This window comes from Phascolarctos cinereus, unplaced genomic scaffold (assembly GCF_003287225.1).
Source record: "Phascolarctos cinereus isolate Bilbo 61053 unplaced genomic scaffold, phaCin_HiC Scaffold_2;HRSCAF=192, whole genome shotgun sequence".
NCBI lineage: Eukaryota > Metazoa > Chordata > Mammalia > Diprotodontia > Phascolarctidae > Phascolarctos > Phascolarctos cinereus.
Genome location: NW_027555625.1, coordinates 113,688,478 through 113,715,884, shown reverse-complemented (window position 1 = coordinate 113,715,884; position 27,407 = coordinate 113,688,478). Strand labels below are relative to the sequence as shown.

The window sequence follows — 27,407 nt, the reverse complement described above, 5'->3', positions numbered from 1 at the left end:
ATCCAATTCAACTCATAAATGAACCCATAAATGAATCCCCTCTACATCTCTAAATTACCTTCCCAGATATTTCATATTACTACAGTCCCTGAAAATGGATTTTCCTAGCCCAAGAGGACAGCAGACAGAGTATCCTTAGAGTTCTTGCAGAAGCACATGGCAGAAAGAAATGTGTGCTCTCTCATGTGATCCAAGAGCTAGTTTACAGACAAAGCCTATGAACCCCAATACCCTTTGAAGAAAAGGAGGAATTTTGGTTTCCTATGTAGCACGACTGTGAAATCTAACTTTCTAGCCAGAGAAAGATTTCCTGGGCAATGTCAGCCTTGGGAGTTTTCTCATGGGTAACCCCAAGTCTGAAGATTTCTAAATTCATAACTTCCCAAGTCTGAAATTTAAAGGATCAGATATTCTAGATAGAAGATTTCCTGATGCAGCTTGCTTTTGAAGATTGTCCTCATTACTCTCATAACTGGAAGATCAATTAAGGGAACCCATACTGAGGGAAATAAGAGACCTGAACTTTGCCACTAACTACCTTCGAGTTATTACAGTGAGTTATTTGGACAGTACGGGAAGGGGATTGCTTAATCAGCAACTCCTAATTTACACTTACCCACTAGGAAAAATCTAAATTATAGGGCAATATTATAACATTGGAGGGAAGAAGGGGAGTGCTGCTGTATAGGATACTATGGGAAAAAAACTTGCAGAATGTCAAAGGATTGTCCTAATTGCAACTCCAAGTTCAGGTACGTTTCCAAGGGAAACTGATGAGCTATTTGTATCTGTCTATGGACTTCTAGGAATCTTTCGCATTTTTTGGTGTTTCTTATTAGATGATACAAAGGTTATGTTGTATCTGATATGCCCTTGGTATCTTAAGGGCTGGTAAAGGAACTGGGGAATGACCTTGGAAATGGAAGGACAGGAAGGAAAGTGAAATGCACAGTGCTTTCAGTCTTAGGATACTTGGTGCATGGTGATTTTAACCTGCCTGCTCCAATCTAGATCGCTCCAAAGGATTTGGCACAAAGCCTTTCTCACCCCTCCATCCTGCATCTCTGCGTGTTGAAACCCTTCCTGCTCCTCAAGATGCAGCTCAAACACCAGGACAACGATTGTTGTCCCAGAAGTCCTCTCCTAATCCACCCAGCCAGAAGTGATTGCCCCTTCTTGAAATTGTATTTGTTTGAAGTGTTTTATTTATATTTCTCTAACTTGTTCCACTAATTAGCAGAGTTGGAAAATGACTCAGAGGCCCTCTAGTTCAACTCCCTACCAAAAGCATGAATTCTCTCTACTGCGTCCCCAACAAGTAATCATTCAGCCTTCACATGAGACAGCTGGAGTATCAGAAAATTGACCACTTCCTGAGGCAGTCCATCTCATTATTAAAGGGTATTAGTTGTTAGGAAGGTTTTCTTTACATAGAATCAATGTCTTTCTTCTTGTTACTGCTAACTATTGGTCCTAGTGTGTCCCCTGAGGACAAGTTGACTGTCTATATTTTTCTGTGTGACAACCCTTTAAATATTTAGAGTCAGAGGTTATGTTGTGAGAAGTTATATGGTGATGTGGGCAGCTAGGTGGTACAGTGGATAGAGGAAGACTCATCTTCTTGAGTTCAAATCTGGCCTCAGACACACTAGCTATGTGACCTTGGGCAAGTCACTTAACTCTGTTTGTCTCCGTTTCCTCAACTGTAAAATGAGCTACAGAAGGAAATGGCAAACCACTCCAGTATCTCTGCTAAGAAAACCCCAAATGAGGTCACAAAGAGCTGAAGAGCAACAACATGACGAAGTGGAAAAAATACTGGATCTGAAGTCAGGAACCCAGAATTTGAATACTAGTGCTCTGACACTTACTAGTTTGTGAAACTAAGGACAAGTCAGTTAGCTTCTACAAATCTAAGTTATCATTATGTACACCCTTGTTAACCCCAAGTCTTTTCTAAACATTCTCATTTCCTTCAACTGATTCTTATATGCTATGATTTCATAGTAACATAGGATTGAGAGTTGAAAGGGACCTCAGATGTCATTCAAGTTCAACTCTCTTATTTTACAGGTAATGAAACGGAGGCCCAGAGGTGTTCAGGGACTACCCAAAGGTCCCACAGAGTCTGCCCTGATAGAACAGGGCATCATACCCATCTCCTCTGACTCCAGTACACTTTCCACTCTAGAATCCCCTCACCATTTGATCACCCTCCATTGGGTGGACTCAGCAAAATTCTTCCTTATTAAAAATGTGGGACCCAGAACTGAAGACTCAAGACATTAAAGATACGATGAGACTATTACTTCTCTCATTCTGAACACTATCCTAGTAATGTGGCATGAGCAGATAAGGGCTTATCCTATTTTATTTTGTGTTATAATTATGTGTATTTAAGATTGCAAGCTCTTTGGGGTCAAACACTGGGTCCCAGATACCTCTGTATTCCTATTACCTAGCTCAGTGCTTTGCCTGGTAGTAGTTGACTAATTAATGTTTGTTGAATCAATAAATATAAACAGTTTGGCACCACAAGCAAGGAGGAATTGACCTAGTGATCATAGGAATGCTGCAGATCAAGTCTAGCATGCAGGTGCACTGGCAGGTATTTCCGGACACATGAACATTACATTATTATGACTTCCATAGCCACAGCCACCCATGTAGGGTGTACTCATGGATCTATAGTGAATTGAGTGCCAGGTATGAATCCAGATCCCAACCCCTGTCCCCAGATGTCTGATGTTGAAAAGATGAATTCAATTCAACATTCATTTCAATGGTGGAGGGAGGGGGAGGAGGACAGAGAAATACAACATGTACATTCATAAGAAAACACAAAATACGTACAAGGTAAATAAAGAGTAATCCGGAAGGATGAAGAAGTGCTGGCAAGTGGGAGGAACAAAGGATAAACTAACATCCAGGGAAATAACATGAGGATTGCAGAGCAACAAGAGGTCATTTTGCACAAATGGATCACTTTGATCTGGGTTTCTTAAAGGACAAGAGGTGACTATAAGGGTGTCCCAAAAGTCTTAGTGCAACTTAAAGCTGATAAAGTTCTAATAGCTTAGAGCTGCACTAAGACTTTTGGGACACCCTCCATCAAGCCCCATCAATAAAGGATGATGGCAAGTACAAGGGGTGTACAGCAGAGAACAGAATAAGAAAGATGTGAGTGGTCATTGACGAGAAGAGAAGTCCTCCAGGGTAAGGTTCTGTCGCACGAAGGAGATTTAAAAAAAAATATGGAAGTGAAGATAAAGAGAGAGAGAGAGATAAGGTCAAGTGGTACAGAGAGACTCAGAAGTGAAGGGATTTCAAGGCAGAAAGAATATGGTAGCCATAGAGGGAAAAAATGCTTCTGTCTTTGCCTAATGCTGCCCACTTGTTTAGAATGCCTGGCTTCTTCCTCCCTGCAAATCCAAATCCTATACTTCCTTCAAAGGCCAAGTTCGATCCCAGTCTTCCCCACAGAGCCTTCTCTAAGTGCAGCCAGCAATGACCTTTCCCTTCCTGAATTCCTATTGCATTTACATACCATACCACATCACAAGTCTCATGATTTATTGCTTTTGTTGTTGTCATTCTGGAGTAGATTTATGCATGCCCATCTTGATCCTCCTAATGAAAGGCTTAGCGGGCAGGGACAGTGGATTCTATGTCCTTTGTAGTCTATGTGAGCACATAGCCCATAATACCTATTGGTTGGCTGAAATCCAAACAGTGAAGAATACAAGTGGTAGAAGACAAAGACAGGCACATCAGTCTAGACAAGGGTGGGGAACCCGTGGCCTTGAGGCCACATGTGGCCATCTAGGTCCTTGGGTGAGACCTTCTGACCGAGTCCTAGTTTGATAGAACAAATCCTCTTATTAAGGGGATTTGTTCTGTGAAGTGTGGATTCAGTCAAAGGGCCACACTTGAGGACCTAGAGGGCCATGTTTGGCCTCAAGGCCACAGGTTCCCCACCCCTGGTCTAGAGCTATGGAATAGACCTCGGAGCCACATAGGCCAACCTCTTCAGTTCACAGATTAGGAAAATGAAGCCCAGGAAAGTCAAAGGATCATAGGATCATAGGTTTAGAGCTAGAAGGGACCTTAGAGGATCATCTAGTTCAACACTCATTTTACAGATGGGGAAATGGGATCCAGAGAAAGTAAGTGACTTGCCCAAGGTCATAGAGGCAGTAAATGTCAGAAGAGAGATTTGAAGCCAAATCCCCTTGTCTCCAGTGCCAGTAGTCTTTCCACTGTAGCTTACTGACTTCTAATAACAAAAATTATTACCCCTTTTTTCTAATTATTGTTACACAACATCGAAGTTTTGAGAAGAATGGGAATCTTGAGAATCCTTGAAAAAAACACCTTAACAAGGTTGAAACTAAGGGGCCTGGGCAAGAAGGTGGTAGTCATGGGATAGGAAATGAGCAGAGTAAAGGTGAAAAAAATGAAGCTTAAATCCAGGAGACATGATAAAGGAATAAGTTAGAAATGTTGGCCAAAACTTGGGTAGGAAGTAGGAGTGCAACAAGAAATACAAAGGTGCATCATGATAACACCTGTTCCAGCTCCAGACCAACAACAACCCTACAGGTTCTCCATCCATATTAATTGTACTGAATTATTACTAAACATCTATGTTGTGCTTCATATTTCCAAAATGCTTTCCAGTCTCTAGTCAGGTGGCCTACACAGTTTTCTTGAAAAGTGGGTCAAGATGATTATCTCTATTGTAAACCAACGAAATTGAAACACGTAGGTTTGCACTATGACTCGGGGCAGAGCCAAAACTGTCCTACCAAGCACCACCACTCCATATTCCAGCGTCTTGATGGACTTCCTCCAAGACAGCAGCAAGGCCATAAATGGTGCGGATCAGAGGGTATATGATACTGTAAATTCCATTCCATTCAATAGATATATTTTTTTCTTTTTTCTTTTGGTGAGGCAATTGGGGTTAAGTGACTTGCCTAGGGTCACACAGCGTCATGTGTTTGGTCCGAGACTGGATTTGACTCTAAGGCCAGAGCTCTATGCACTGCACCACCTAGCTGCCCCTCGATACATATTTATTACTATAAATAAGGAAGGTGCTAAGGATGTGAAGACTGGCCTTCAAGGTGCTTACATCTGATTTAGAAAATAGTAAATGTACATGAATAAGTGAATACAGCACACATATGTGTGTGTGTATAAAGTTTATATAAATAAACATATATATATATATATATATATATATAAAGTAGTTTTAAGAGGGAAAGAACATTCATGCTTGGAGGGATAAGGAAAGGCTTCCTATAGGAGATGACTCTTTGGCTGAGCTTTGAAGGAAACTAGGGATTCCCAGAACATGGAGGGTACACTGTGCAAAAATTTGGAAGCAGAAGATGGCACGTGGGGCACAGGGAACTCGTGAGAAGCAGGCCAATTTGCCTGAGATGGAGAGTACATGTACGAAGGAGAGTTTATGAAAGAAAAGCAGTAAGGTATAGGTGGAGGCCAGGTTTTTGCTTGTTTGTTTGTTTTTTAGAATTTAAGAATGTTTGTTTTTAGAATTACAGAATTGTAGAGCTGGAAGCAATATTAGAAACCAGCTAATCTAATACTGTGGTACAGTAGAAAGAGGAGTCAACTTGGAGCAGTGGGACCTTTGTTCAAACTGCAGCTCTGCCACTTCCAACGTGTGGAACCAGCTCCTCTCCGGGTTTCAGTTCCCTCTTCTGTAAAATGAAAGGGTTGGACTAAATGATCTTTAAGGTCCCCTCCATCTATAAAATCTATGATCCTGTGGACCTTTCCTTAATATAATAAATAGTACTTTTCTAAATCTAAGAGCAACGATTAAATGTAAATATAAAATTTAAATGTAAAGAAGATAAATTAGAGATCTCTCTCATAAAACTTGGGGTATAGAAAAGATGCCTGTTATCACCACCACTACTTGATATAGCCCAGGAAATGCTAGCTATAGGAATAATAAGGGGGGAAATGAGGGAATAAGCATAGGCAAAGAAAAATAAAATTTTCACTTTTTGTAAATGATACGATGATGTACTTAGAAAACCCTAGAGAATCAATTAAGAAATACATTGGAATAATTAATAACTTCAGCAAAGTTGCAGGATATATGATAAACTCACATAAATCACCAGAAATTCTATATATAACAACAAAACCCAACAACAAAAGAGCTAGCAAGACATATTGCACTGAAAACAGCAACAGAAGCTATGCAATATATAGGAGCATAGCTAGCAAGGTCCACCCAGGGACTTACTTAATGAAGAGCAAGCTGGGGAGGGGGGAAGAGAAAGGGATTTAGCTCTCTATCAAGGGATGGCACAGACTATTCTTTTGGTATAAGAACAAACCAATCCCGGAGCACAGATGTCATAATGAAATTTTGTGGGTAATGGGGGTGGGAGGAAGGGACCTAACCGCTCTTTCTTGATCACTGTCACATGGCAGCCTTTAAAAGGGCAGGCTCAGTCTTGTACCATATGGAATATATTTTCTTTATAGACACCCATAATCAAGGGCAGATGTTCCAGGACCTTCCATTTACCCAAAGATTTGGTGAACATTTGTGCCGCTTAATTCTAAGTCCAATTTACTCTGTATCACAGAGCTGGCCATTGGCAATTCTCTTTGGGGGTTGTAACAGCCTCCATTCATTAGACAACCAGATCAAAGGTGGTTTTTGATCATGTGTTTCTACAGCCCTGCTGCATTTGAAAATTTATCTACCAGCATGACCATGGTACAAAGTTTGTATCACATTTCTCTATAAGGATTCAATAGTATGCTCCTTTCTATATAAAACAGAAAAAAACAACCCATTTTCCAATGTCACTGATTTCAGGAGGAGCTATTGCATCTGAAGAAAAGAGCTGGCCATTTCTTAGAATCCCCTTTCCTCTTATTTGGGAGCGTAGTGGCATCAAGAGAATCCTACTGGTCTTCTAGATAGTCTATAACCTACAAAAAAAAAATTATGCCTCTGTCTATCCGTTCTTCTGCCTGACCACATGCCACTCAAAATAGCAATGGGAATGAAGTAGCAGTTTAGAAGATTCTAAGTTATTTCCAAAAAGCATCCATACGTAAAGAGGATACCAACAAAGACCACTTCCTGCTGCAAATTGAAAATCTCTACAACTCTTGGGCCTCTTTATCTCAATACAGGTCAAAAGAATTCAGGTCAATGAAAGCCAGGGATATAAAATCCAAGGGTATGCTTTATAATTAAAATTTTAAATGTATGGTTTCCTTTCAGTTGATCAAAGCCAAGTATTTTTACAGAGACCTTTCCTCATAAAACAGACAAGTAATTCTACGTTCAAGAACATTTTTCAAAACACTTCAGCATCTTCTATTGTGCAGCATCCTGTTTCCTTCAAAACTGTTTCATCTTCGTCTCAGTGGGCCAACAAATAAATTTTTAAAATACCTTTCAAGCTCCTACTACATGTGAGACACTGTCAAAGTTTTAGGTTCCATGGATTTAATAGGAAATGCTTTCAATTGACTTAGGCAAAATGGTGAAGCAGTTAAAGGTGTATCAGTCAGCATGGATCAGTGTATAAAGCGCTGGCCTCAGAGGCATGAATCTGGCTTCAAATCCCACGTCTGACACTTGCTATCTGTGTGAGCACCGTCAAGTAACACAACCTCTCTCCTTCTCAGTCTTCCAGGAAAAAATGGGGTCAATAATTCCTGTAGTACTTATCGTATCAGCTTTTGTGGTGCTTTACAAACTTTAAAATGTGAAATAAAAGTCAGATGTTACTTCTGTTTTTTGCCCTCCAGCTTTTCCCTTTTCCTCTCCCACCTCAAGGTCCTTTTTCCTTCCTCCCCTGGCTCCCAGGGCCTAATGTCAGAAGCTTCAGCACACTAGGAGGTTGTGAGGGGAAAAGTGAAACAAAGCCCTTCATTGAAGCATCTCATACTACGGCGAGGACAGCTGCACAAGGAAACAAGTGTCTGAAATTCCCAATGTGGGGTGGGAGGAGCATTAGGAAGTAGCCTCAGGGTTAGCATATGTCAGCTGGTGGTTGAAGGGGCCTGAGTGGGAGCTGTGAGCATGACATTATAGGAGACTCATTGGTTGTCCCAAAAGATTGTGTTCTGGATCACCAGATCAGAGATGCAGAGCTGGTACAGCCCCCATCATTTTACAGAAGAGGAAATTGAGGCACAGAAGGGTGAAGGGACTTGGAACTTTCACAAAATTTTACAATATATTGGGAAATAGTGATATTGCAAGCAAATGAAAATGTGTTTGGAATTGACTTGAAAGTGTGTCATTTCAAGTATGCCCTGGCAACAGAGGGTGAAGTGCATTGTGAAGTTCCTTTCTCCCAAAGGTCACTGTACATACAGTGACCTGGTTGCTGGTATCTACCACACAGTGTATACTAGCATGATGTTAACAATGATAAAAGCTTGTATGGTCAGGTTCTATATAGTGCAGCACGTATGAATCATGAGCTTTGGATCACTTCCAGGTTTCTGTTTCATAAAGAAAATGGTGGGGGATGTTGTGTTTTGGTTTTTTTTTTTAATCATTTCAGTTGTGTCTAACTCTTCATGACCCTATTTGGGGTTTTATGAGCAGAAATACTGGAGGAGTTTGCCATTTCCTTCTCCAGCTCATTTTACAGATGAATAAACAAAGGCAGACAGGGTTAAAGTGACTTGCCCAGGGTCACACAGCTAGGAAGGGTCCAAGGCCAGATTTGAACTCAGGAAGATGAGCCTCCCTAGGGGCAGCTAGGTGGTGCAGTGGATGGAGCACTGGCCCTGGATTCAGGAGAACCTGAGTTCAAATCCAGCCTCAGACACATAACACTTATTAGCTATGTGACCCTGGGCAAGTCACTTAACTCCATTGCCTAAAAAAAAAAAAAATGAGTCTCCCTGACCCCAGGCCTGGTGCTGTATCCACTGCACCACCTAGGCTGCCCCATGGTGGGTGAATGGGGGTGACTTTTATAACCCAGGACAATGGGTAACAGCTGCTTACCACTCTTTTGTATGACCCCCGACCCACTAATGTGATCTACTAAGGCCAGCTCTCCAGACTGCTTTATGCTCCAAAATTCGTGGTTTTTTTCTACCTACTAAAATGTTCCTTTCCTTAACAACAGCTGCCATTTATGGAGCACTTGAAGTTGTGCAGCTATTTTACCCATATTATCACCTTTGATTCTCACAACATCCCTGTGAAGTAGGTACAAGTTTTATTGCGCCCATTTTATAGATAAGAGGTTAAATGACCTACCCTCAGTCACACAGATAATATGTATCAGAGGCAGGATTCAGAACCAGCTTTCTGCTGACTTCAAGTCTAAAGAAGATGGCCTTCATAAAGTTCAACTGGAAGAAAAGGGATTACCTATATCTGTTGGACTTTACAAGGCTTTGCTATTTACAAGCGACTTTGAGCTTTGAGCTAATTATATCGTGTCAGAGAATATTCCACAGCCATCCCCCTCATAGAGATCACTAGCCTACCCTGACTCTCTACACTGGCCAAGTAGAGCAAGAATGTGTATTGCCCAGATTATGACATGTGATTGGAGGGCAGTCCATGGAGCTGGCTCATTAACATATCTCTTTTGGTTAAGCCTTGTAAAGGGATGATGAACTGAATTAAGATTTAAATAGGACAGGAGGAAGAAAATAGACTGCATTATATCTGTCAGGTTGCATGGCCCTTTCAATGATTGGGAGCTGCTCCATGTGGCAAACATCTACCTTTCAAACCCTGAGGAAATGGAAGATTATTGTGAGGATCAAATGAGATCATATTTATAAAGTACTTAGCACAGTGCCTGGAACATAGTAGGTGCTTAATAAATGTTTGTTGTTTTCCCTTCCCTGTTTACCTACCCATAAGGCCCTGCTCTCCATAAGTGCAAGGTTGTTTTTTTGTTTTCCTAACTCTTAGCTTGTCATCTATTCCTCAAAGACTTTAAGCTTTGCTTTATTGGCAAATCTCATTTGCTGTCATTGAGGGTAAGGAGAGGGACAAGAACAATCATTTATTAAGCACCTATTATTTGTCAGGCATTGTGCTAAGTTGTTTTATGAATATTACCTCATTTTATCCTTCCAACAACCCTAGGAGGTTGGTGCTATTATTGTCCCCATATTATAGTTGAAAAAACTGAGGCAAACAGAGGTTAAGTGACTTGCCCAGGGTCACTCGGCTAATCAGCATCTAAGGGAAGAGTCAAAAACTCAGGTCCTCCTGACTCCAGGGTCACTGCTCTACCCACTGCACTATCTCAAAGCCTCTTAAATGACGATTCTTCAAATACTTTCTGAATCAATGAATTGGTAAGCCTCCAAGTTCACCAGAAAACAGAGATACCATGAATTTGAATTCTGGGCCAATATTTCAGAAGGGGTCTGATTACCCTTTGTGAAATGCAAACTGGATAGACCTTCAGCAGATGCTGCTGGTAAGCATTCCTGAGCCCTCCCTTAGTGTTCACCATCCCAAAGAAGGAAGGACCAGAGAGGGTATACCTGTAAGGCATTCCCCTCCCCTTTCTCTATTTTATAATTGCAGAATTTTTTAGAATTTTAAGAAATTTTAGATACCATAGGATAAGAAATTTAGAGAGAGAAGGGGCCCTTAGAAGACAGTTAGTCCAATGCCCTCACTCCAGCTGAGAACACGGGCCAAGAGACTTCTAGTAAACTGCCCGAAGTCACTAGCAGCATCGGGATTTGGATCATCGTCCTCTGACAATGCTCCTTTCATGGTACCATGCTAATCATTTAAGTCAACCCTTTCACTTTACAACTATACAAAAAGAGACCTAACATACAAGTTAATGGACAGGTCCACATTAACATTTAAAGCTAAACCTAGACCTCTTAAAAACTAAGCCAGTGTTCTAGATATCACCTCCTAAAATTTCTTATCTCTTTTATGCAACAGGGGAGCACAGGCAGACCTGCCCTAGTTACCCTCGGCCTGTCTTTTCCTTCCACTCTCCTACCGAACCCCATCAACATCTGTCCCTGTTCTCCTTAAATGAGTTCTACCCAGCAGACATTCATCCAATACTTCCCTTCAGGAAAATGGAAAAGGCAAGGTTTTCTTTGGACGGTTTACAGGCTATTTAGGAATAGACTGACAAACATTAAGTGAGTTCTGGGGTGCTGTGTTTTCGGGGGACTGATTCAATTAGATTTCTCTGCTAAAGGAGATTTTTCTCCAAGAACAAAGGCAGTGGTACTCCCATACTCTGGCTAAAGGAAAATTTGTTTCTATAAAGCTAGAGACCTCAAGAGAGATGCGGGGAGAAGACTTGTTAGAAAGTTGATAGATGTTAAAAACATGGCCCTTATGCCCCAAGTCCGATCCTTGCCAAAGAAAAGAGTAAAGAATCGGATTTGGTAGCAGGATGACTAGGCTGGGAGATGAGTGACTTGGGTTCTGTGAAGGTATGATAATAACTTAACCCCTCTGGGCCTCAACTTCCTCAGAGTCAAATGAAGACCATTGGCCCAGCCTCCCTCCTGAGGCTGTTGCTTGTCAAATGAAAGGTGAAAATATTCTATTTAAATGTCAGGTATCATCATACAAAAGAAAAACAACCAGATGAAACAATGAAGTCTTTATATAAAATAATGAAAAGCATAGATTAGGCTCCATGCATCAATTATGTAGTAATATATGCCTCACCAACAAAGACTGGAAAGGGGAAATGATGACAGCAGACTTGAAATATCACTTGAATCATCAGAGTGTCATTCCTCACTGAAAGAAAATCAAGAAGCCCTGTAGGAGAATGAAAATTAAAATATAATCTTAAAATAGGAATAGTAGTGGCACTAGGAAGGCGGCATGGAATGGAGGGCAGACAACTGACCTCAGAATGAGGAAGGCCTGGGTTCAAGTCCCACTACTGGCTGTGTGATTCTGGACAAATTACTTAAAAACATTCTGAGATTATCAATTGCAGCACAGGTGCTGATCTACATTGGGAGAGGGAATTTCCTCATTGGAAGTTCCCTATACTAATGAAATCACAAGTCCATTCCCCATCCAGGCCCCCAAATTAATGGAATAAGCAGGCTTTTATTTTTGCCCAGCAATCTTTTTACTCTTTCTAGATTGGTTCTCTATGGCACTTCAGAAACATCATTTGTTCTTTTCTTCTCAAGGCACCTCTTTCCTTCCCTTTTTACCTCAAGACCTTGCCTCATACTTTACTGAGAAAACTGGGCTACCTCTATTGGGAGCTTTCCCCTGCAATCACCATCCTTCATTGGAGATAGGAGAGGATGGAGCTAAAGCCACAAAAAGAGAGATTGGCCTTGGCAAGGAGAAAGACCACCTTTTCCTCCAAGTTTGGAGCAAAGCAGGAGGAAATGGGGTGGAGAGGGGTGTGAGAGATTTTGAGATAATAGAATAGGGGAAAAGAGAGAGCTTCTCCATTTCTAGTAAGGGCATTGCCGTCTTAGTCCCCTGGGTTTTCCACTTTGGAGTCATCCTCAACTTTTCACTCTCCCTCAATATTCCTATCTAATCAGTTTCCAAGTCAATCAACTTAACAAGCATTAATTAAGCACCCAACTGCAAAAACTTCTTAATTGGTCTCCTTATCTCCAGGCTGATTCTCTCCTCTCCAATCCATCTTTCATATAGCAGCCATATTCCTAAAGCACAGTTGTGACCATGTCACTCCCAAGCTCACAGAGCTCTAATGGCTCCCTATTGCCTTTAGGATAATGTACAAATTTCTCTGTTTGGCATTTAAAGCCTTTTCCAATCTGGCACCAGCCAACTTCTCCAGAGCTATTACACATTATTCCCCTTTACCCAATCTACATTCCAGACAAACAGCATGATTCATCATGAGTTCTCTGGAATCTTGGTTGGTCATTACATTGACCAGAGCTCTTAAGGCTTTCATATGTTGTTGGTACATAGATTGTTCTCCTGTTTCTGCTCATTTACTTCTGCATTTAATTATACGAGTCTACCTATGCTTCTCTGAAATGATCCCTTTCATCATTTCCTATAGTGTAATATATTCCACTACATTCACATACTGTAATTTGTTCAGCCATTCTCCAATTGATGAGTATTTCTTTTAGTTTCCAATTCTTTGCCACTGTAAGAACCGCTATAAACATTTTTGTATATATTCGTCTTTTCCCCCTTTGATCTCTTTGGGGAATAGATCAAGTAGTGGTATTGCTTTTGATCAAAAGACATACACAGTTTAGTAACTTTGGGGCCATGGTTCTAAATTGTTTTCCAGAATGGCTGGACCAGTTCACAGCTCTACCAACAGTGCATGAATGTGCCTGTTTTCCTACAGCCCCTCCAGCATGTATCATTTTCCATTATTTTTTTGACAAGGTTTGCCAATCTGAAGGGTAGGAATTTGGATTTTGCTTTAATTTGCATTTCTCTAATTATTAGTGATCTGGAGCATTTAAAAAAAAAAGATGTCTATTGATGGCTTGGATTTTGCCTTCTGAAAATTAGCCAGGTAGTTCTCTTTGGCTGTAAGTGGCAAAGCAATTGCAGTCCTGCGTGGGGAGAGGAAATTTCCTCACTGGGGACCCTATACCAATGAAATCACAGATTCAGACAAAAAACACATGTATTTATACGTATGTACTTACATTTGTATGTGTTGTTCCTCTCTCTTCTCTGCCCTGCTCTACCCCTCCTACTCAATCCCCACCCCCATAGATTATAAGATCCTGGAGAGCCAGCACGGTTTTGTTTTTGCTTCTGCATCTCCTCACACACAGCAGATGCTTAAATCTACATGTTGAGTGGAAGACTGGATACCTAATTTTCAGATATTTTATAGATGGGATTCTTGCTTAGGTATAGATTGCACTAGATGCCCTGTGAACACACTTCCAACTGAAAATCTGTGTTTCTGTGGAGTACTCAAATCAGCCATTCTTATAGAAATAAACTTAATGTTAGGTGATAACCAGGGATAAGGGAAAGAGGTAGGGTTCTCATTCCCTCAATGATCCTTAGTTCTCACTCATCTTCAGCAATTAGGGTCATAGGCCACCATCTGCTTTTCTCTGAAACAGAGTTGAGAGGTTGTGGGAAGGATCCAGATACCCATTAGAATGATTATCAGTCTGACCCTCCAGAGGAGGAGGAAGTGTGACATACAGTTTCTGAGCAAGATTTCTTTCCCCTATTTGGCATGAGATGCTTTCATCTACCCGCAGCACAGCCAGAGTTCAGGACCTACACATTTCATTTGAGTCACCCTACTATTTTGTTGGTATTGTTTATTATCAGATCAGACTTAGTTCCTCATTCCTAACAGAAATTCAAAAGCATCCCACAAGATGAGAAGCAAACAATTAATGCTTGAAATTGTTTAAATACTGAAACTTTTTTTTTCAAAAACTCCATCCTATAATCACTATAGCCCTTGTGACTCCCTAAGGTTGAGTTAGGTCAAGGAGAAAAGGTAGTGCCAGGCTGTGCCAACCTCCTCACTTGCTTTTGCTATTCTGGTAGGACTTCTGTCATAAGTGCTACTAGGATGTCTGGAATGGAATATGGGGGAACCCGAGGGCAAAGAAAACCTAGAGGTCAGCATCAGAGAGACAGGAGAGCTGTGAGTGAGTCTCGGTGCCCACTATGGCTGAGAATCTAGGAACCAAATAAGATGTGATGGGGAATATAGAGTCGAGTTATACCTAAAATATTTTGCATTTTTTACATATGACTAATAGAAGGCAGGAAGAACTGATGGCAAAATACCATTTACAAAAATGACAAAATGGATCAAGTATTTGGGCACTGATTTACCATGACCTACATACTTGTAGAAGGAGGCAGCTGGGTTGCTCAGTGGATAGAGCTATGGGCTTGGAGTCAGGAAGACCTGAGTTCAAATCTGGCCTCAGATACTTATTAGCTGTATGTCCTTGGGCAAGTCACTTAACCTCTGTTTGCCTTAATCCACCGGAGAAGGAAATGGAAAACCACTCCAGTATCTTTGACAAGAAAACTTCATGGACAATATTGGTGTGCTATGGTCCACATGTCTAATGAAGAGTCAGATACAACTAAACAACAACAATATGCCTGTAAATACCTATATAAATATAATTTTAAAATAAATTTGACAAAAATTAAGGAAGAATTGAAAAACTGGAGTGATACCCCCTACATATAGTTAGATTAAGTAAAAAAAAAAGACTAAAATACTATAAATGCCAATTCTTTTTAAAATAACTTGTAGATTTAGTACAATACTAATCAATAGTTATAATAGCTACCATTTATATAGCATTTACTATGTGCCTGGCACTATATTAAGTATTTTAGAATCATTATCTCATTTGATCCTCACAACAATCCTGGCAGGTAGATACTATTATTGCCCTCATTTTGCTGATGAGAAAACTGGAAGAAAAAAAAAGAGATTAAGTGACTTGCCCAGGGTCACATAGCTAGTTAGTCTCCAAGGCCACATTTGAACTCAGGTCTCTCTGACTTCGGGCCTGGTGCTCCAGCCACAGAGCCACCTAGCTGCCCCAAAATACCAATGGATTAACTAATGAAATTAGGTGAAACAGTAATGAAATTTAAAGGAAAAAATAAACGGGCAAAACTACCAAGAAAAATTGTAAAGGAAAAAAAAGACAAAAGGAGATTTACCTGGCCAGATTTCAAAATATATTTTCACGTGGTCATTGTTAAAGCTGCTAGTACTAGATAAGGGTAGGAGAAGGTGGGGGGGGGGAGAAGGAAAAGAATTTGCTAGTATAGAATAAAGAATCCAGGAAGAGAACCTGGGCATATATGAGAAGTTTGTGTTTGATAAATCCAAAAGTGAAATTAGTTGGATCACCTCTCACCTGGGCTATTACAATAAACTCCTAATTGGTCTCCCTGCCTAAATGGTCTGCCCACTACAATTCATCCTCTATACAATTACCAGTGATTTTTCTATGCTGACATAGCCATCTAAGCCCTCACACCTTAGGAACTAGCTATTGTTCATCCTTCATTTCCAAAGAGAACCGGCAACATCGCAGGCTGTGATGATGCTGTGGATGACCTTGGTATCTCCAATGTCTTACCAAACTCTAAGCTCAGTACAAATTCTTGTAACAAGGATTGTACTGTGGAACAAATTATTCTGCTACGCCCATCCTGCCAGGAGAAGTCTTCACACTGGTAGGGTAGGCATCCCCCTAATTCACCAAGGGGTCTGAAGCCTGTCAGTTACCTTCAACCTGAGTTAGCCCATCTGCCAAGATTGTTTTACCAGAGTGTGGCTGCTGTGCTTCTTGCTCTATTCCACCTTTCCAGCCTTATTATATAATACTCTCCTTCTCTCCACACACTCTATGATCCAGCCAAACTGCTCATCTTGCTTATCCTCACACATATCCCCGCATCTTCCATCTGTTTCTCTGCACTGGCTGGTTCCTCATGCCTAGAATGTACTTCCTTCTCAGTCCTGCATCTTGTAATCCCTGATTTCCTTTAAAAGTGAGTTCACCACTTTTTATATGAGCCCTTTTCTGGTCCCCCAACTACTAGTATCTGCCCCTACTGAGTTTTGTATATATCTATATATATGTGCATATTGTCTCTTCCCACCCCACTCTCCTTAGAATATAATCTCCTATGGAGTATGAATTATTTTCTTTTTGTCCTTTTATAACCAGCACCCAGCACAGCACCTAACAAATAATAAGTGCTTAATATATGTTTTGGGGTTAAGCAAATTAAATAAAGTTAATAAATATTATTGGGAAAATTGGATGCCAAAGTGGCAAAAATGAATTTAGGTACACAATTCATTCCATATACTATAATAAACTCAAATTGGGTCAATCATCTATTTCTTTAAATAATTAGAAATTAGAAGAAAGAGGAATAACATACTTAATTTTGGTGAGAAGAAAATTTTTATCTATTGAACAAATGGAAAAATTATTGCAGATAAAATTTTTATATTTGTGCAAAAACCTTAGAATATGCATTGCAAAAGCAATGTTTCTAAATTTAAAAAAAGGAAAATACTGAAGAAAAATTATAATAAATATATCTGATAAAAATCCAAATTCTTTAAGGGACCAACACAAATATATAAGAGAAGTACCCATTCTCAAAAGGAAGGATGGTCAAATTATGGAAAGACCATTTTCAAACACAAAATCTTAGTAATCACTTGGAAAATTGTTCAAACTATAATAATCAATGAAATACAAATTAAAATAACTTTAAAACATGGCTTTATATCCATCAAATGTGGTAAAAAAAAATAAAAAAGCTAAAAATAATAACTTTCAATTCTGGTGGTGCTGTAGGCAAATAGGTACTCCATTACATTGTCTGGGCACTATAAATTGGTACAATATCTTTGGACAGCATCCAACATGCTTTACAAAACTGATCATACCCTCTAACCCAGTAATCCTACAAGTAGAACAATATTCTGAGGATACTATTGGAGCTTAAAAAATAGATATAAGTGCTTTGGGGGAGGCGGCGAATGCTAGAAAAACAAAATGGGAAACAACTTCTAAGTCTAACCATTGCAAAATGGTTGAATAGTCTATGATTTTCCCATTTAAGTCCTCACACAATAAGACCTCAACCTTTGTATCAACCTAAGGAAAATGTTATGTTTTAGTGAAAAGAGTATTGGATAGGAATCGTGGGCCCTCGTCTGGATCCCCATCTCTGCCATTGACTATATCTACTTCCTGGGCTTTATTTTCTTCACCTATAAAGTTAAGGGTCTTTATTTCACAACCTATAAAGCCTCTTTTAACTCTAATTCCTATGATCCTGTATTTAGGAAAGTGTATCTGTCACTAAAAATTCACACGAGAGTTTTCAAAGCTTAACAGGAATGATTTTTTAAATTGACTATTGTTTTGGACGACTCACGCCCTGGCTCCCCATTACTGATGTGAACAATGGAGAATTGACTACAAGTAAAATGTTTCTTTCATCTAAAAACAAACACAAAAGTGAAATGGAAACAGTTTCTAGGGAAACAGCTCTAGTGGTGAGGTTTATCCATGTAGCTGGAGCCACAAAGATCCAGTTCGTCAGCATATCTTATCAATGTTCCTTGAAAAACATGGTAATTAACATTTATAGTATTATAAATCTATTACTGAAAAAACATTAAAAAGCAAGAACTGGTATTGATGGCACTAAACTTTTATATTTGCTTCAAGCTGATTTCAGAAGTGACATTGAGTACTAAAAGATATTTTAAGTCAAAACAAGTAAGGGAACTGGTTTGTAGAACTAGGCAAAATAATAAAATTCATTTGAAGTCACCAAAGGTGTAGAATATCAAAGGAAATAATGAAAAGGGAAGGAAAACAAACATTTATTAAGCACCTACTCTGCACCAGGCACTGTGCTAAGTACTTTACAAATATTTCTCCTTTACAACAACCCTGGGAGGTAGATGCTTTTATTATTCCCATTTTACAGTTGAGGAAACTGAGACAGACAGAAATGACTTGTCCAAGGTCACATAATTAGTAAATATCTAAGGTCAGATATGAAGTTAGTTCTTCCTCACTCCAGGCCCAACTCTCTAGCCATTGAGCCACTTAGCTAGGAATGATGCATATCTTATAGTATCAGGTCTTAAACTATATTATAAAACTATAATTAGCAAAACTATTTAATATTGTTTTTAAAAGAACTAAAAAGTAAACCAGTGGAACATATTAGATAAGCAAGACCCAGAAGTAAGCACAGTAACCTAGTATTTAATAAACTTAGGAACTCAAACCACTGATGGGAAAACTCCCTATTCAACAAGAATTGTTGGAAACTAAAATTCATAATGGCAGTTATGGTAACAAAATAGATGTCCGTTGATTGGATGATAACTACACAAATTGCGATCTATGAATGTAATGAAATATTATTAAGAAATGGTGGATACGTAGCATTTTGAGAACTTGACAAGGCTTATAGTAATGCAGAGTGAAGAAAATAGAATCAAGAGAACAATATTCACAACGACCATAAAAGAGTATGTGACTCACAAGACAGAAAATTCTATACCAGAGATAAAGCAGCTACAGCTGTTGGTTGGCTGTTTTCCTTCGCTCCTGAAAAGGACTAAAATGACATCTCTATGTTGGAGTCAAGGTACAATGTGTCCAACTGTGGCTAATCAGACCAATATGCGCTCAGAAGCCTCCACCACTGGTCAGGCACTAATTATCCATATGAACATTTGGAATGGAGATGTTTAAATTTGTGCATCTCACATTTCTTTTGAGCTACTGCAATTCTGCTTCATTCACAGAGCACAGCACCTTCCTTGACACAAGCATGCCATGTTGGATGGTCCCAAGCCAGTGTTTCCCATGTCTCACAATGATCTCAAGGTTCTTTAGAGAGACTTTTAGAGTATCCTTGTATCACTTCTTCTGACCACCATATGAACACCTGCCTTGCATGAAATCTCCATTAAAATATTCTTTTAGGCAAACATATATTTGACATCTCAACAGCCCACTGGAGTTGTGCTCTCTGCAGTAGATTTTGAATCCTTGGCAGTTCAGCTCTGGCAATGTGTGTGTCAACCTCATCATCTATGTATACATCCCTGGAAAGTACATTACCAAGATAAGTGAACTTATCTACAGCATTGGAAAGTACATTACCAAGATAAGTGAACTTATCTACAGCATTCAAAATTTCTCCATTTGCTGTAACTAATGGTTCCATGTATGGATGGTGTGGTGCTGGCTGGTGGAGAACCTATGTTTTCTTGGTGTTAAAAAAAAAAAAGAGAATTGATCCATACCTTGTTGCATCTCAGCCTCAGAGGCTGCTTTGAGTGCACAATCATCTGCAAATGAAAAATCGTGCACCGACTCTCCCTCCATTTTAGTCTTGGCTTGTAGCCTTTTTAAATTAAATAGTTTACCATCAGTGCAGTAGCTAACCTTAATGCTATTTTCATACTAATTGAAGGCTTCTGACAACATTGCTAAAAACATCACACTAAAAAGCATGGGAACAAGCACACAGCCCTGCTTCACTCCAGCAATCAATGCTGAAGCCAATGACTATATATTTCAGGTAGAAGTCAACCCCTCTCTAGCTGAATTTCCAACTGAAGAAGAGGTTCTGGATGCCATTAGGTTCCTTTCCTGTGGCAAAGCACCTGGTGCTGATTCTATTCCAGTTGAGATTTACAAGGCAGGGGGTCCACTGCTCACACAAAAGCTGACTGAAATTTTCTGGGTTATACGGCAAGAGGAGGTTATCCCCTAAGAGTTCAAGGATGCCTCCATTTTCCATCTCTATAAAGATAAAGGAAAAAGATCGCCCTGTGACAATCACAAGAGGTCTCTCTTTTAGTCATTGCTGGCCTGATTCTTGCCAGAGTCCTCCTTAATAGGCTAATCCTTCCCCTGGGAGATGATCATCTACCTGAGAGCCAATGCAGCTTCAGAAAGGGCCAAGTAACAGTCCACATGGTATTTGCTGCCCCAAAACTCCAGGAGCAGAAGAGAGTTCTGTATACAACATTTGTAGATCTGACCACGGCCTTTGATAATGTCAGTCATGGAATTTTCCAGCTTATGGAAAATTATGGCAAAATTTGGTTCCCCAGAGAAGTTCATCAGTATTGTATGTCAATTTCATGACAGCATGCTTGCCCAGGTTCTGAATAATGGATGATGCTCTCGTGTTTTCCCAGTTGCAGCTGTATCTATAGGACAGACACCAAGAAGCTTAACAAGGTAACAGCTTTATGAATTTATGGCAGAGAACACTAATCACAGGTGTTCATTTAGCAGTCCTCCCTACCCACTAGCCCCCATGCTTTGATTGGGTATACAAATCGACCCACTGGCTTGTGCTCTGAGATCCACTCATCAATTTCCCTGTTGCTGCTGAAATCTCTACTAGCAAACCCTTCTCCTGCCTGCATCCCACCATTGTGTGGCAGCAAACAATAGGTGTCAACTCTACCAACTCACTTGCAGAAGAAGATGGAAAATGCTCTACCTGAGGTGGCAGATTGCTGCACCAGCCCTCAGCCAGAGAACTAAAACACAGCAGGAACCTGGCAAACAAAACTCATTGATCTCGAAAACAGGACATGTAGAGACAATTTAGCATCATAGACCACTCTCAGAAGAACATGACAAGTCAAAAAACCTGAACATGATAATGCAAGAAAAAAATATAATAAAACTGCCCAAGGTTTCTGAATACAGAACAAAAATGCCAACTGAAAGAATCTGCAGATAACTTGTAGAAAAAAGTCCTATGATGCAAACTCTGAGATATATAATGGTTAAATTGAACAGTTTCAATGACAAATAAGAAATTCTGCAAGCAATCGGGAGAAAAATCTTCAAAGAGAAAAGGAATGGAAATTTGAATAACACAAGACTATTCTACACCCATCAGAAACTGCAAAAGTGAATGGAATAATATATTCTAAAAAGCAAAGGAGCTCCACACAATCCAAAATAACATATTCTGAAAACCTAAGCCTAATCACCACAATGACTACAATAATATAAATGAAAATAACTATAAAAGATAGCTGACCTCAGATTTCTTATGGTGAACAATGGTGGTTCCATAGAACAGAGGATGAAATTCACATCCCTCTTCTCAGCAAATGTGGAGAGCTATGGGTACAGAATGTTGCAAATGCTGTCAGACTCAATTGTTCTGTCCATCAGTTTTGCCTAACTTTTTCTTTGTTACTAGGAAGGGTTCAGGTGTGGAGTAGAGTATATCAGGAAATAACTGTGATATTTTTAAAAAGGCATCAATTTTTTAATAAGGAAAAATTAAAAGGCCCTAGTATTGACACAATTCAATCCCCTTCCACCTAAAAAAAAGAGAAAGAGACAATTGAATTCTGTGAAAAGAAAACTGGGTTGGCCCTAAGCAAAATATAAAGCAGTTTTTTACCACCTAATAGGTCTAAGTTCAAATCCCATCTCAGACATTTATTATCTTGTAACCCTGAACAAATCACACAACCACTCTGTGCCTCAATTCTCTTACCCATAAAATAAGACCTTTAAGGTCCCCACCAGTCTAGATCTATGACGCTATGACTTTGACTCTCCTTTCTTCATCCTCTTTCTCCCCATTTCACACTTCACCACCTCTTCTTCAACATGCAGGGCTCTCAATATACTGCAAGGGGCAACAATCTGAAAATGGAACCCAAATGAAAGCATTATCCACTTAACCTGTTGCTTCTACAAAAAAAAAAAATTATTTGCTTTGAAAAGAAATTGTCTAGAAAGGACAACAAATAGATTTTTTTAGCTTGGGTCTCTCTATCTCAACCAGGCTTGTGTTCGGGTGTGGTAGCCATTAATAATGATAATTAACATTTACATAGCATTTACTATGCACCAGGTGCTGTGCTAAGTGCTTTACAATTATTGTTTCATTTGATCCTCACAACAACACTGGGAGGTCGGGGTTATTGTTATCCCCATTTTACAGATGAAGAAACTGGGGCAAACAGAGGTTAAGCAACTTACCCAGGATCACACAATTAGTAAGTGTCTTCCTGACTCCAGGTCCAGTGCTCTAGCCACTAAGCCACCGAGCTGCCTCCCATTTATGGCCCGATTCTAATAATGATCAGCACAAAAGTTTTGACTTGTTCCATTTCCAGCCTGAGCCAGTTCACCCCTCCTTGGGCAACCCAGAGGCCCCCACCCATTCCCGGGGACTCACCATATTGGCTCTAGACTTAATGATGCCATCCCATCAGCTTAATAGCCCTCCTGAAGCTTACAACAACCAAGCTCAAGAGATGCACCAGCCTCAGCCTTCCTGGTCACCAGGATTACAGGCGAACGGATCATCTGCAGTGGAATTTCAAGCCCTCTGATAAATCCTACATTTATTTTGGGGGGTAGAAGGTACAATGTCCCTCAAATTATGCCGTATCAGCGACCAATCTGACCCCTCTACTCCATTTGTGCATAAACCCAGTCCTACTTGGGATACAAACAACAACTCTTGGGATAGTATGAATATGCAAGACCTTGCCATACATTTATGAAGCAAGCCTAATTTGACACTGGGCATCTTGTAAGACAGCATTTTCAAAGACAACAAAAAGAGAACACTGTTTTCCTGGCCTGTAGCTGGGAGTATTCTTCTAGAAAGGGCCCTGGGCTATGCCAGAAAGAGGTTCTGAACAACCACAACACATTGGAAATGCCTGAAGCTGCTGATGAATATTCATGGACCTTGCCATTATATTTACTGGCCTTCCAATTGTAAAGCCTCAAGACATAAAGGACGAGGAGGCCCAGGGTGAGCTTCCTGACAGGCTGTGAAATAAAAAGGAGGAAGATTAGCCTTCATTCCATCCTTGATTTAGGATAAATGAGAAAGGCAGGGGGGGCAACACCAGCAAGTGGAAATCAGTCCAAAGCTGCTCCAATCTTGGCAAAGACAGGTTTCTAAATGAAGATAATTGTACCTTAGAGAGAAAGGCGTCTAAGTTTTCTCTGACATCCAGGAATTTACATGCAGATCAATGTAAAGTCATTAGCACAGTGCAGACATAATCTCTTATGAGCATTTCAAATCATGAAACCATTCAGATGTAGAAATTTAATGTGTTTGGTTCATAGAATCATAATAGCTCTCATTTATATAAACACACATGTGCACACATATATTCAAATTAGAAGATACTCCCTCACCTGTGCAGACCATAATTTAGTAGATGTTCTTTTGATCATTGTTATGACCAAAACAATTCAACATACTTCAGCTAACCTGATCTCTCTATGCTTAGCAAAGCAGGTCCTTGCACTATCCAGACATAGTCAGTCCTTCACTGGGTCTGACCTCAAAGCCTTTCCAGATTGGTAGGACCTACCAAAACTTGTGTTACACCAACATAACCTTCAAGAACTCAGGATAACTTCCACACCACAGTGAGGCACCAGAGAAGGGTTTTAGTGAAGTCTGTTAACTGTACTGGCTTAATATCTCCCAGAGATATTTGTATTTTAATGGGTAATGCTAAAGGAGACTCATCACCTCTCAGTGAGACTACTGCAGCAGCCTCCCAATTGGTCAGCCAGTTTCAGGTCTCTCGCCACTCCAACCCATCCCTCTCCACAGCTGCCATTGTGACTTTCCTAAGCACAAGTCTGATCATGTCACTCCCCTAATTAATAAACTCTAGCAGCTCCCTATCACCACCAGGATCAAATACAAACTGGTTTGATTGGCATTTAAAGCCCTTCACAAGCTGGCCCCCAAATACTTATTATATATTATTCCCATCCACACTCTCTCCAGTCCTACCACACTGTGTTACTGCTTCTCATTTATGACTCTCCATAGCATTGGCTGTTTTCCTTGAGGACCACATTTCCTCCTCACCTCTACCTTTTAGAATTTCTAGTTTCCCCCCAAAACTCTGCTCAAGTACCATCTTCCGTATGAAACCTTCCCTGATCACTTCAACTGTTAGTGCCTGACTGCCCAAAATTGCCTTACATTTGTTTTGCATCTACTTTGTTCATATCTATATATGTACATGCCATGACTCCCCCCCCAAAAAAAAAACCCAACCAGTTTAAGTTTCTCAAGGGTAGGAACTGTTTCACTTTTGTCTTTGTTCTCCCTATCACACAGTCAGCATTTAATAGATACTTATTGATTGATTAATCAACTGACTAATGGAACCATTGCTGGTAGCATTGATATTTTGGGCAGATGTTCAGTCTGGTGCCTCTTCAAATGACTTCATGAGAACATGCTGATTTATAAGATCAGCCCTGACTTAACACCAGTTTAGAGTAGTTTATGTTCCCCAAAACCACACCTATTGATATTTGAGTAAAGCAGACCAGTAACATGTAAGGAACCAAGGAGAAGCATACCTCCTATCTTGATGTATCTAGATCCACAGAACAGTTTGTAGTGGAAATAAATTAATTCAGTGTTGGCATAGGGCTATCTTCTCAGAAGCAACACTGCCCTTCTCCACATCCCAGCCTTGCCATATACTTCTCCCACAAAGCGGCAAAGAAAAAATCAAAGTAGGCAATCTGGGAAGATTGTGAAGTTGCATTTGGAGATAGTCACCTTACCCTATCACTGTCGCTGTTCCTCATAACAGCATAGAGCACATTTAGGTGCTCCCCACAGCTCAGTCATACCTCCTGGGTGCTAGTTTTCAATAGTTTTGCTTTTGTGCTTACCTGCGTTCTTGTGTGTTGCAATTTTCAAACAGATGCCCTGCCATCACAACCCAGCCATGGATGCCTGATGGATCGATCACCCTGACAGGTGTTTCTACACACCTCCAATTTTCTAAAGAATAACCCTCAACCAGAGTTTTTAGAATTTTCCCACCAGCAACAGGTGCAGGAAACCCCTCCTCAGGCCCAGCTGTCTGCCATCCAACCTGGCATAATGTCCATACTTGAAAGGGCCTCAGTCTTGAATAGGCCCCTCTACTTCCTCCTGTGCCTGCACAATCCTTCTCATGAGATTCAATGGGCAGTCTTCTATCTCTTTCATAATAACTTGGAAACAAACCTCAAGGGGTTTGCTTAACACTTCTGTGACCCAAGCTCATGAATGTTGGTGCCTGTAACTGTGACCCAAAATCAGCTTGCATTTTCAGTCTTGTGACATATGAGCCCAGGTCAAGGTTGTCACCAGGGTGGTCATCAGCAGGTTTGCTCCCCTGTGTTCTGGAGTGGAGTTAACACTATCTAACACTATCTATGGTGTAATCACTTTCTGAGGGGTACAGAGCTGTCTTGGTTGTGACAGACAGCCTGAACCAGACTGCTCACTTCCTCTCATACACTAGACTTCCGATTGCAACCAAGGCTTTCTGCCTCTTCCTGAAGGAAACTTTCTAGCCCTGTAACATTTTCTCTTACATAATTTCCATTTGGGGTCAGTTTAGCCCATGTTTCTGGACAGTTCTACTCATTGCCCTTTAAGTAGATTCACCCTTTCATGACATTTCACTCTAAGTCAATGAGCAGGCAAATCACACAAGCCAACCCTGGAATAATAACTCTGGTGTTACTCTTCTTATCATTAGAATGATTCAATCACTCTGTTGTCTATTGCAACATTTTGTTAGAATAATTTGGTCCACTTTTCCATTCAGAATAAGTCTATCTACATGAAATATGGCTTCCATATATGTTTCCCTCCCTCCAACATCTCTGTGCCATAGTTTCCACATTCAGTGACATCCTGAGAAGTTGGAGGTTGTACAGGCAAGAAAGCAGAATGGAATATAAACGAGACCAACCATCATTGTACCCTCAAAGAACCCTAAAGCATATGGGTCCAACTCTGCTATCTTACAATCTTCACATCAGTAGGCCTTACCAATAACTGGCATAAAAAAGTTCTATGACTTACCATTGGGACAATGGCTGGATACAGAAGAGGTTAGCCTCGTTCTGTATCCAGCCATTGTCCCAATGATCTCTAATATGATAAATTCATCTAAACTTTGAACTATACATTTTCTAGGTCCTTACCCCTGACTCTGTATACTGTATGTTCAAGTCAAACTGTACTATTTGCTGTCTCCTACATACACCCCATACTTTCCTACCCCCATGTCCTTGTTCGTGTTGTATCTTCTGCCTTGATAGCTTCTCTTCTACTCTTTGATTGTTAAATTTCTACCAATCCTTGAGAGTCTAAATGAAATTTCATCTCCTTTAGCATCTCCTTGGTTGATCACTTCTGTACTGATGACCTTTTCCACTCAGAACTCCCCTAGCCCTTTTAGCACCTCCATAATGCAATTATTTTTCACTTTTCTGTACTATAGTTATTTATTAAAGGGGGATTCTGGCTAATTATCTGATTCAATAATGAGGGTTAGGGACTGGTAGTCACATATATTCACCCCAAGCAGTGCTGTATGTTCCACCTAATACCAGAAAGTGTCAATGGCTTTTGATGGTTCTCAGATAGTTGGCTACCTCTGTCCCCTAAACCCACCCCTTTTGTGGGTGGCAACACTAATTTTGTTAGTCAAGAGGTGTGGTAGGCTTGAATATGTGCTATTAGACTCTTATGGCTTATGGTGTCCCCACCCATTGTGTAAGAAAACTCTGCCTTCTTCCCTTTTTAGGATGTTGTGTGTTTCAATAAAGCCAATTCAATAAGCATGGTTTGTGGGAGTCAAGCATGGCCTTAATGTATACAGTTCTTACTCATAATCATAAAAGCAATAGAAACAAAAACCTGAATATAATAAAAACAACCGCCATGTGGGATAGGTGTCCATAGCTCCTTCCTGTCCCAGGCAGACCAGATTTTTCTAGCTCTATAAACAAGCCATCCTAGGAATTCAGGAACACAG

The 27,407-nt window shown here is 40.2% G+C and overlaps 1 long non-coding RNA gene across 1 annotated transcript in view; it reads right to left on the bottom strand.

Moving 5' to 3' along the window:
- The window catches only part of LOC110207521 (uncharacterized), a 146,675-nt gene extending 120,897 nt beyond the window's left edge, over positions 1–25,778 (bottom strand). The window contains exon 1 of the long non-coding RNA XR_013484566.1: positions 25,261–25,778. This is a non-coding gene — a long non-coding RNA (uncharacterized LOC110207521). The remainder of the gene's footprint in view (positions 1–25,260) is intronic.
- Positions 25,779–27,407: the final 1,629 nt, after the last annotated feature.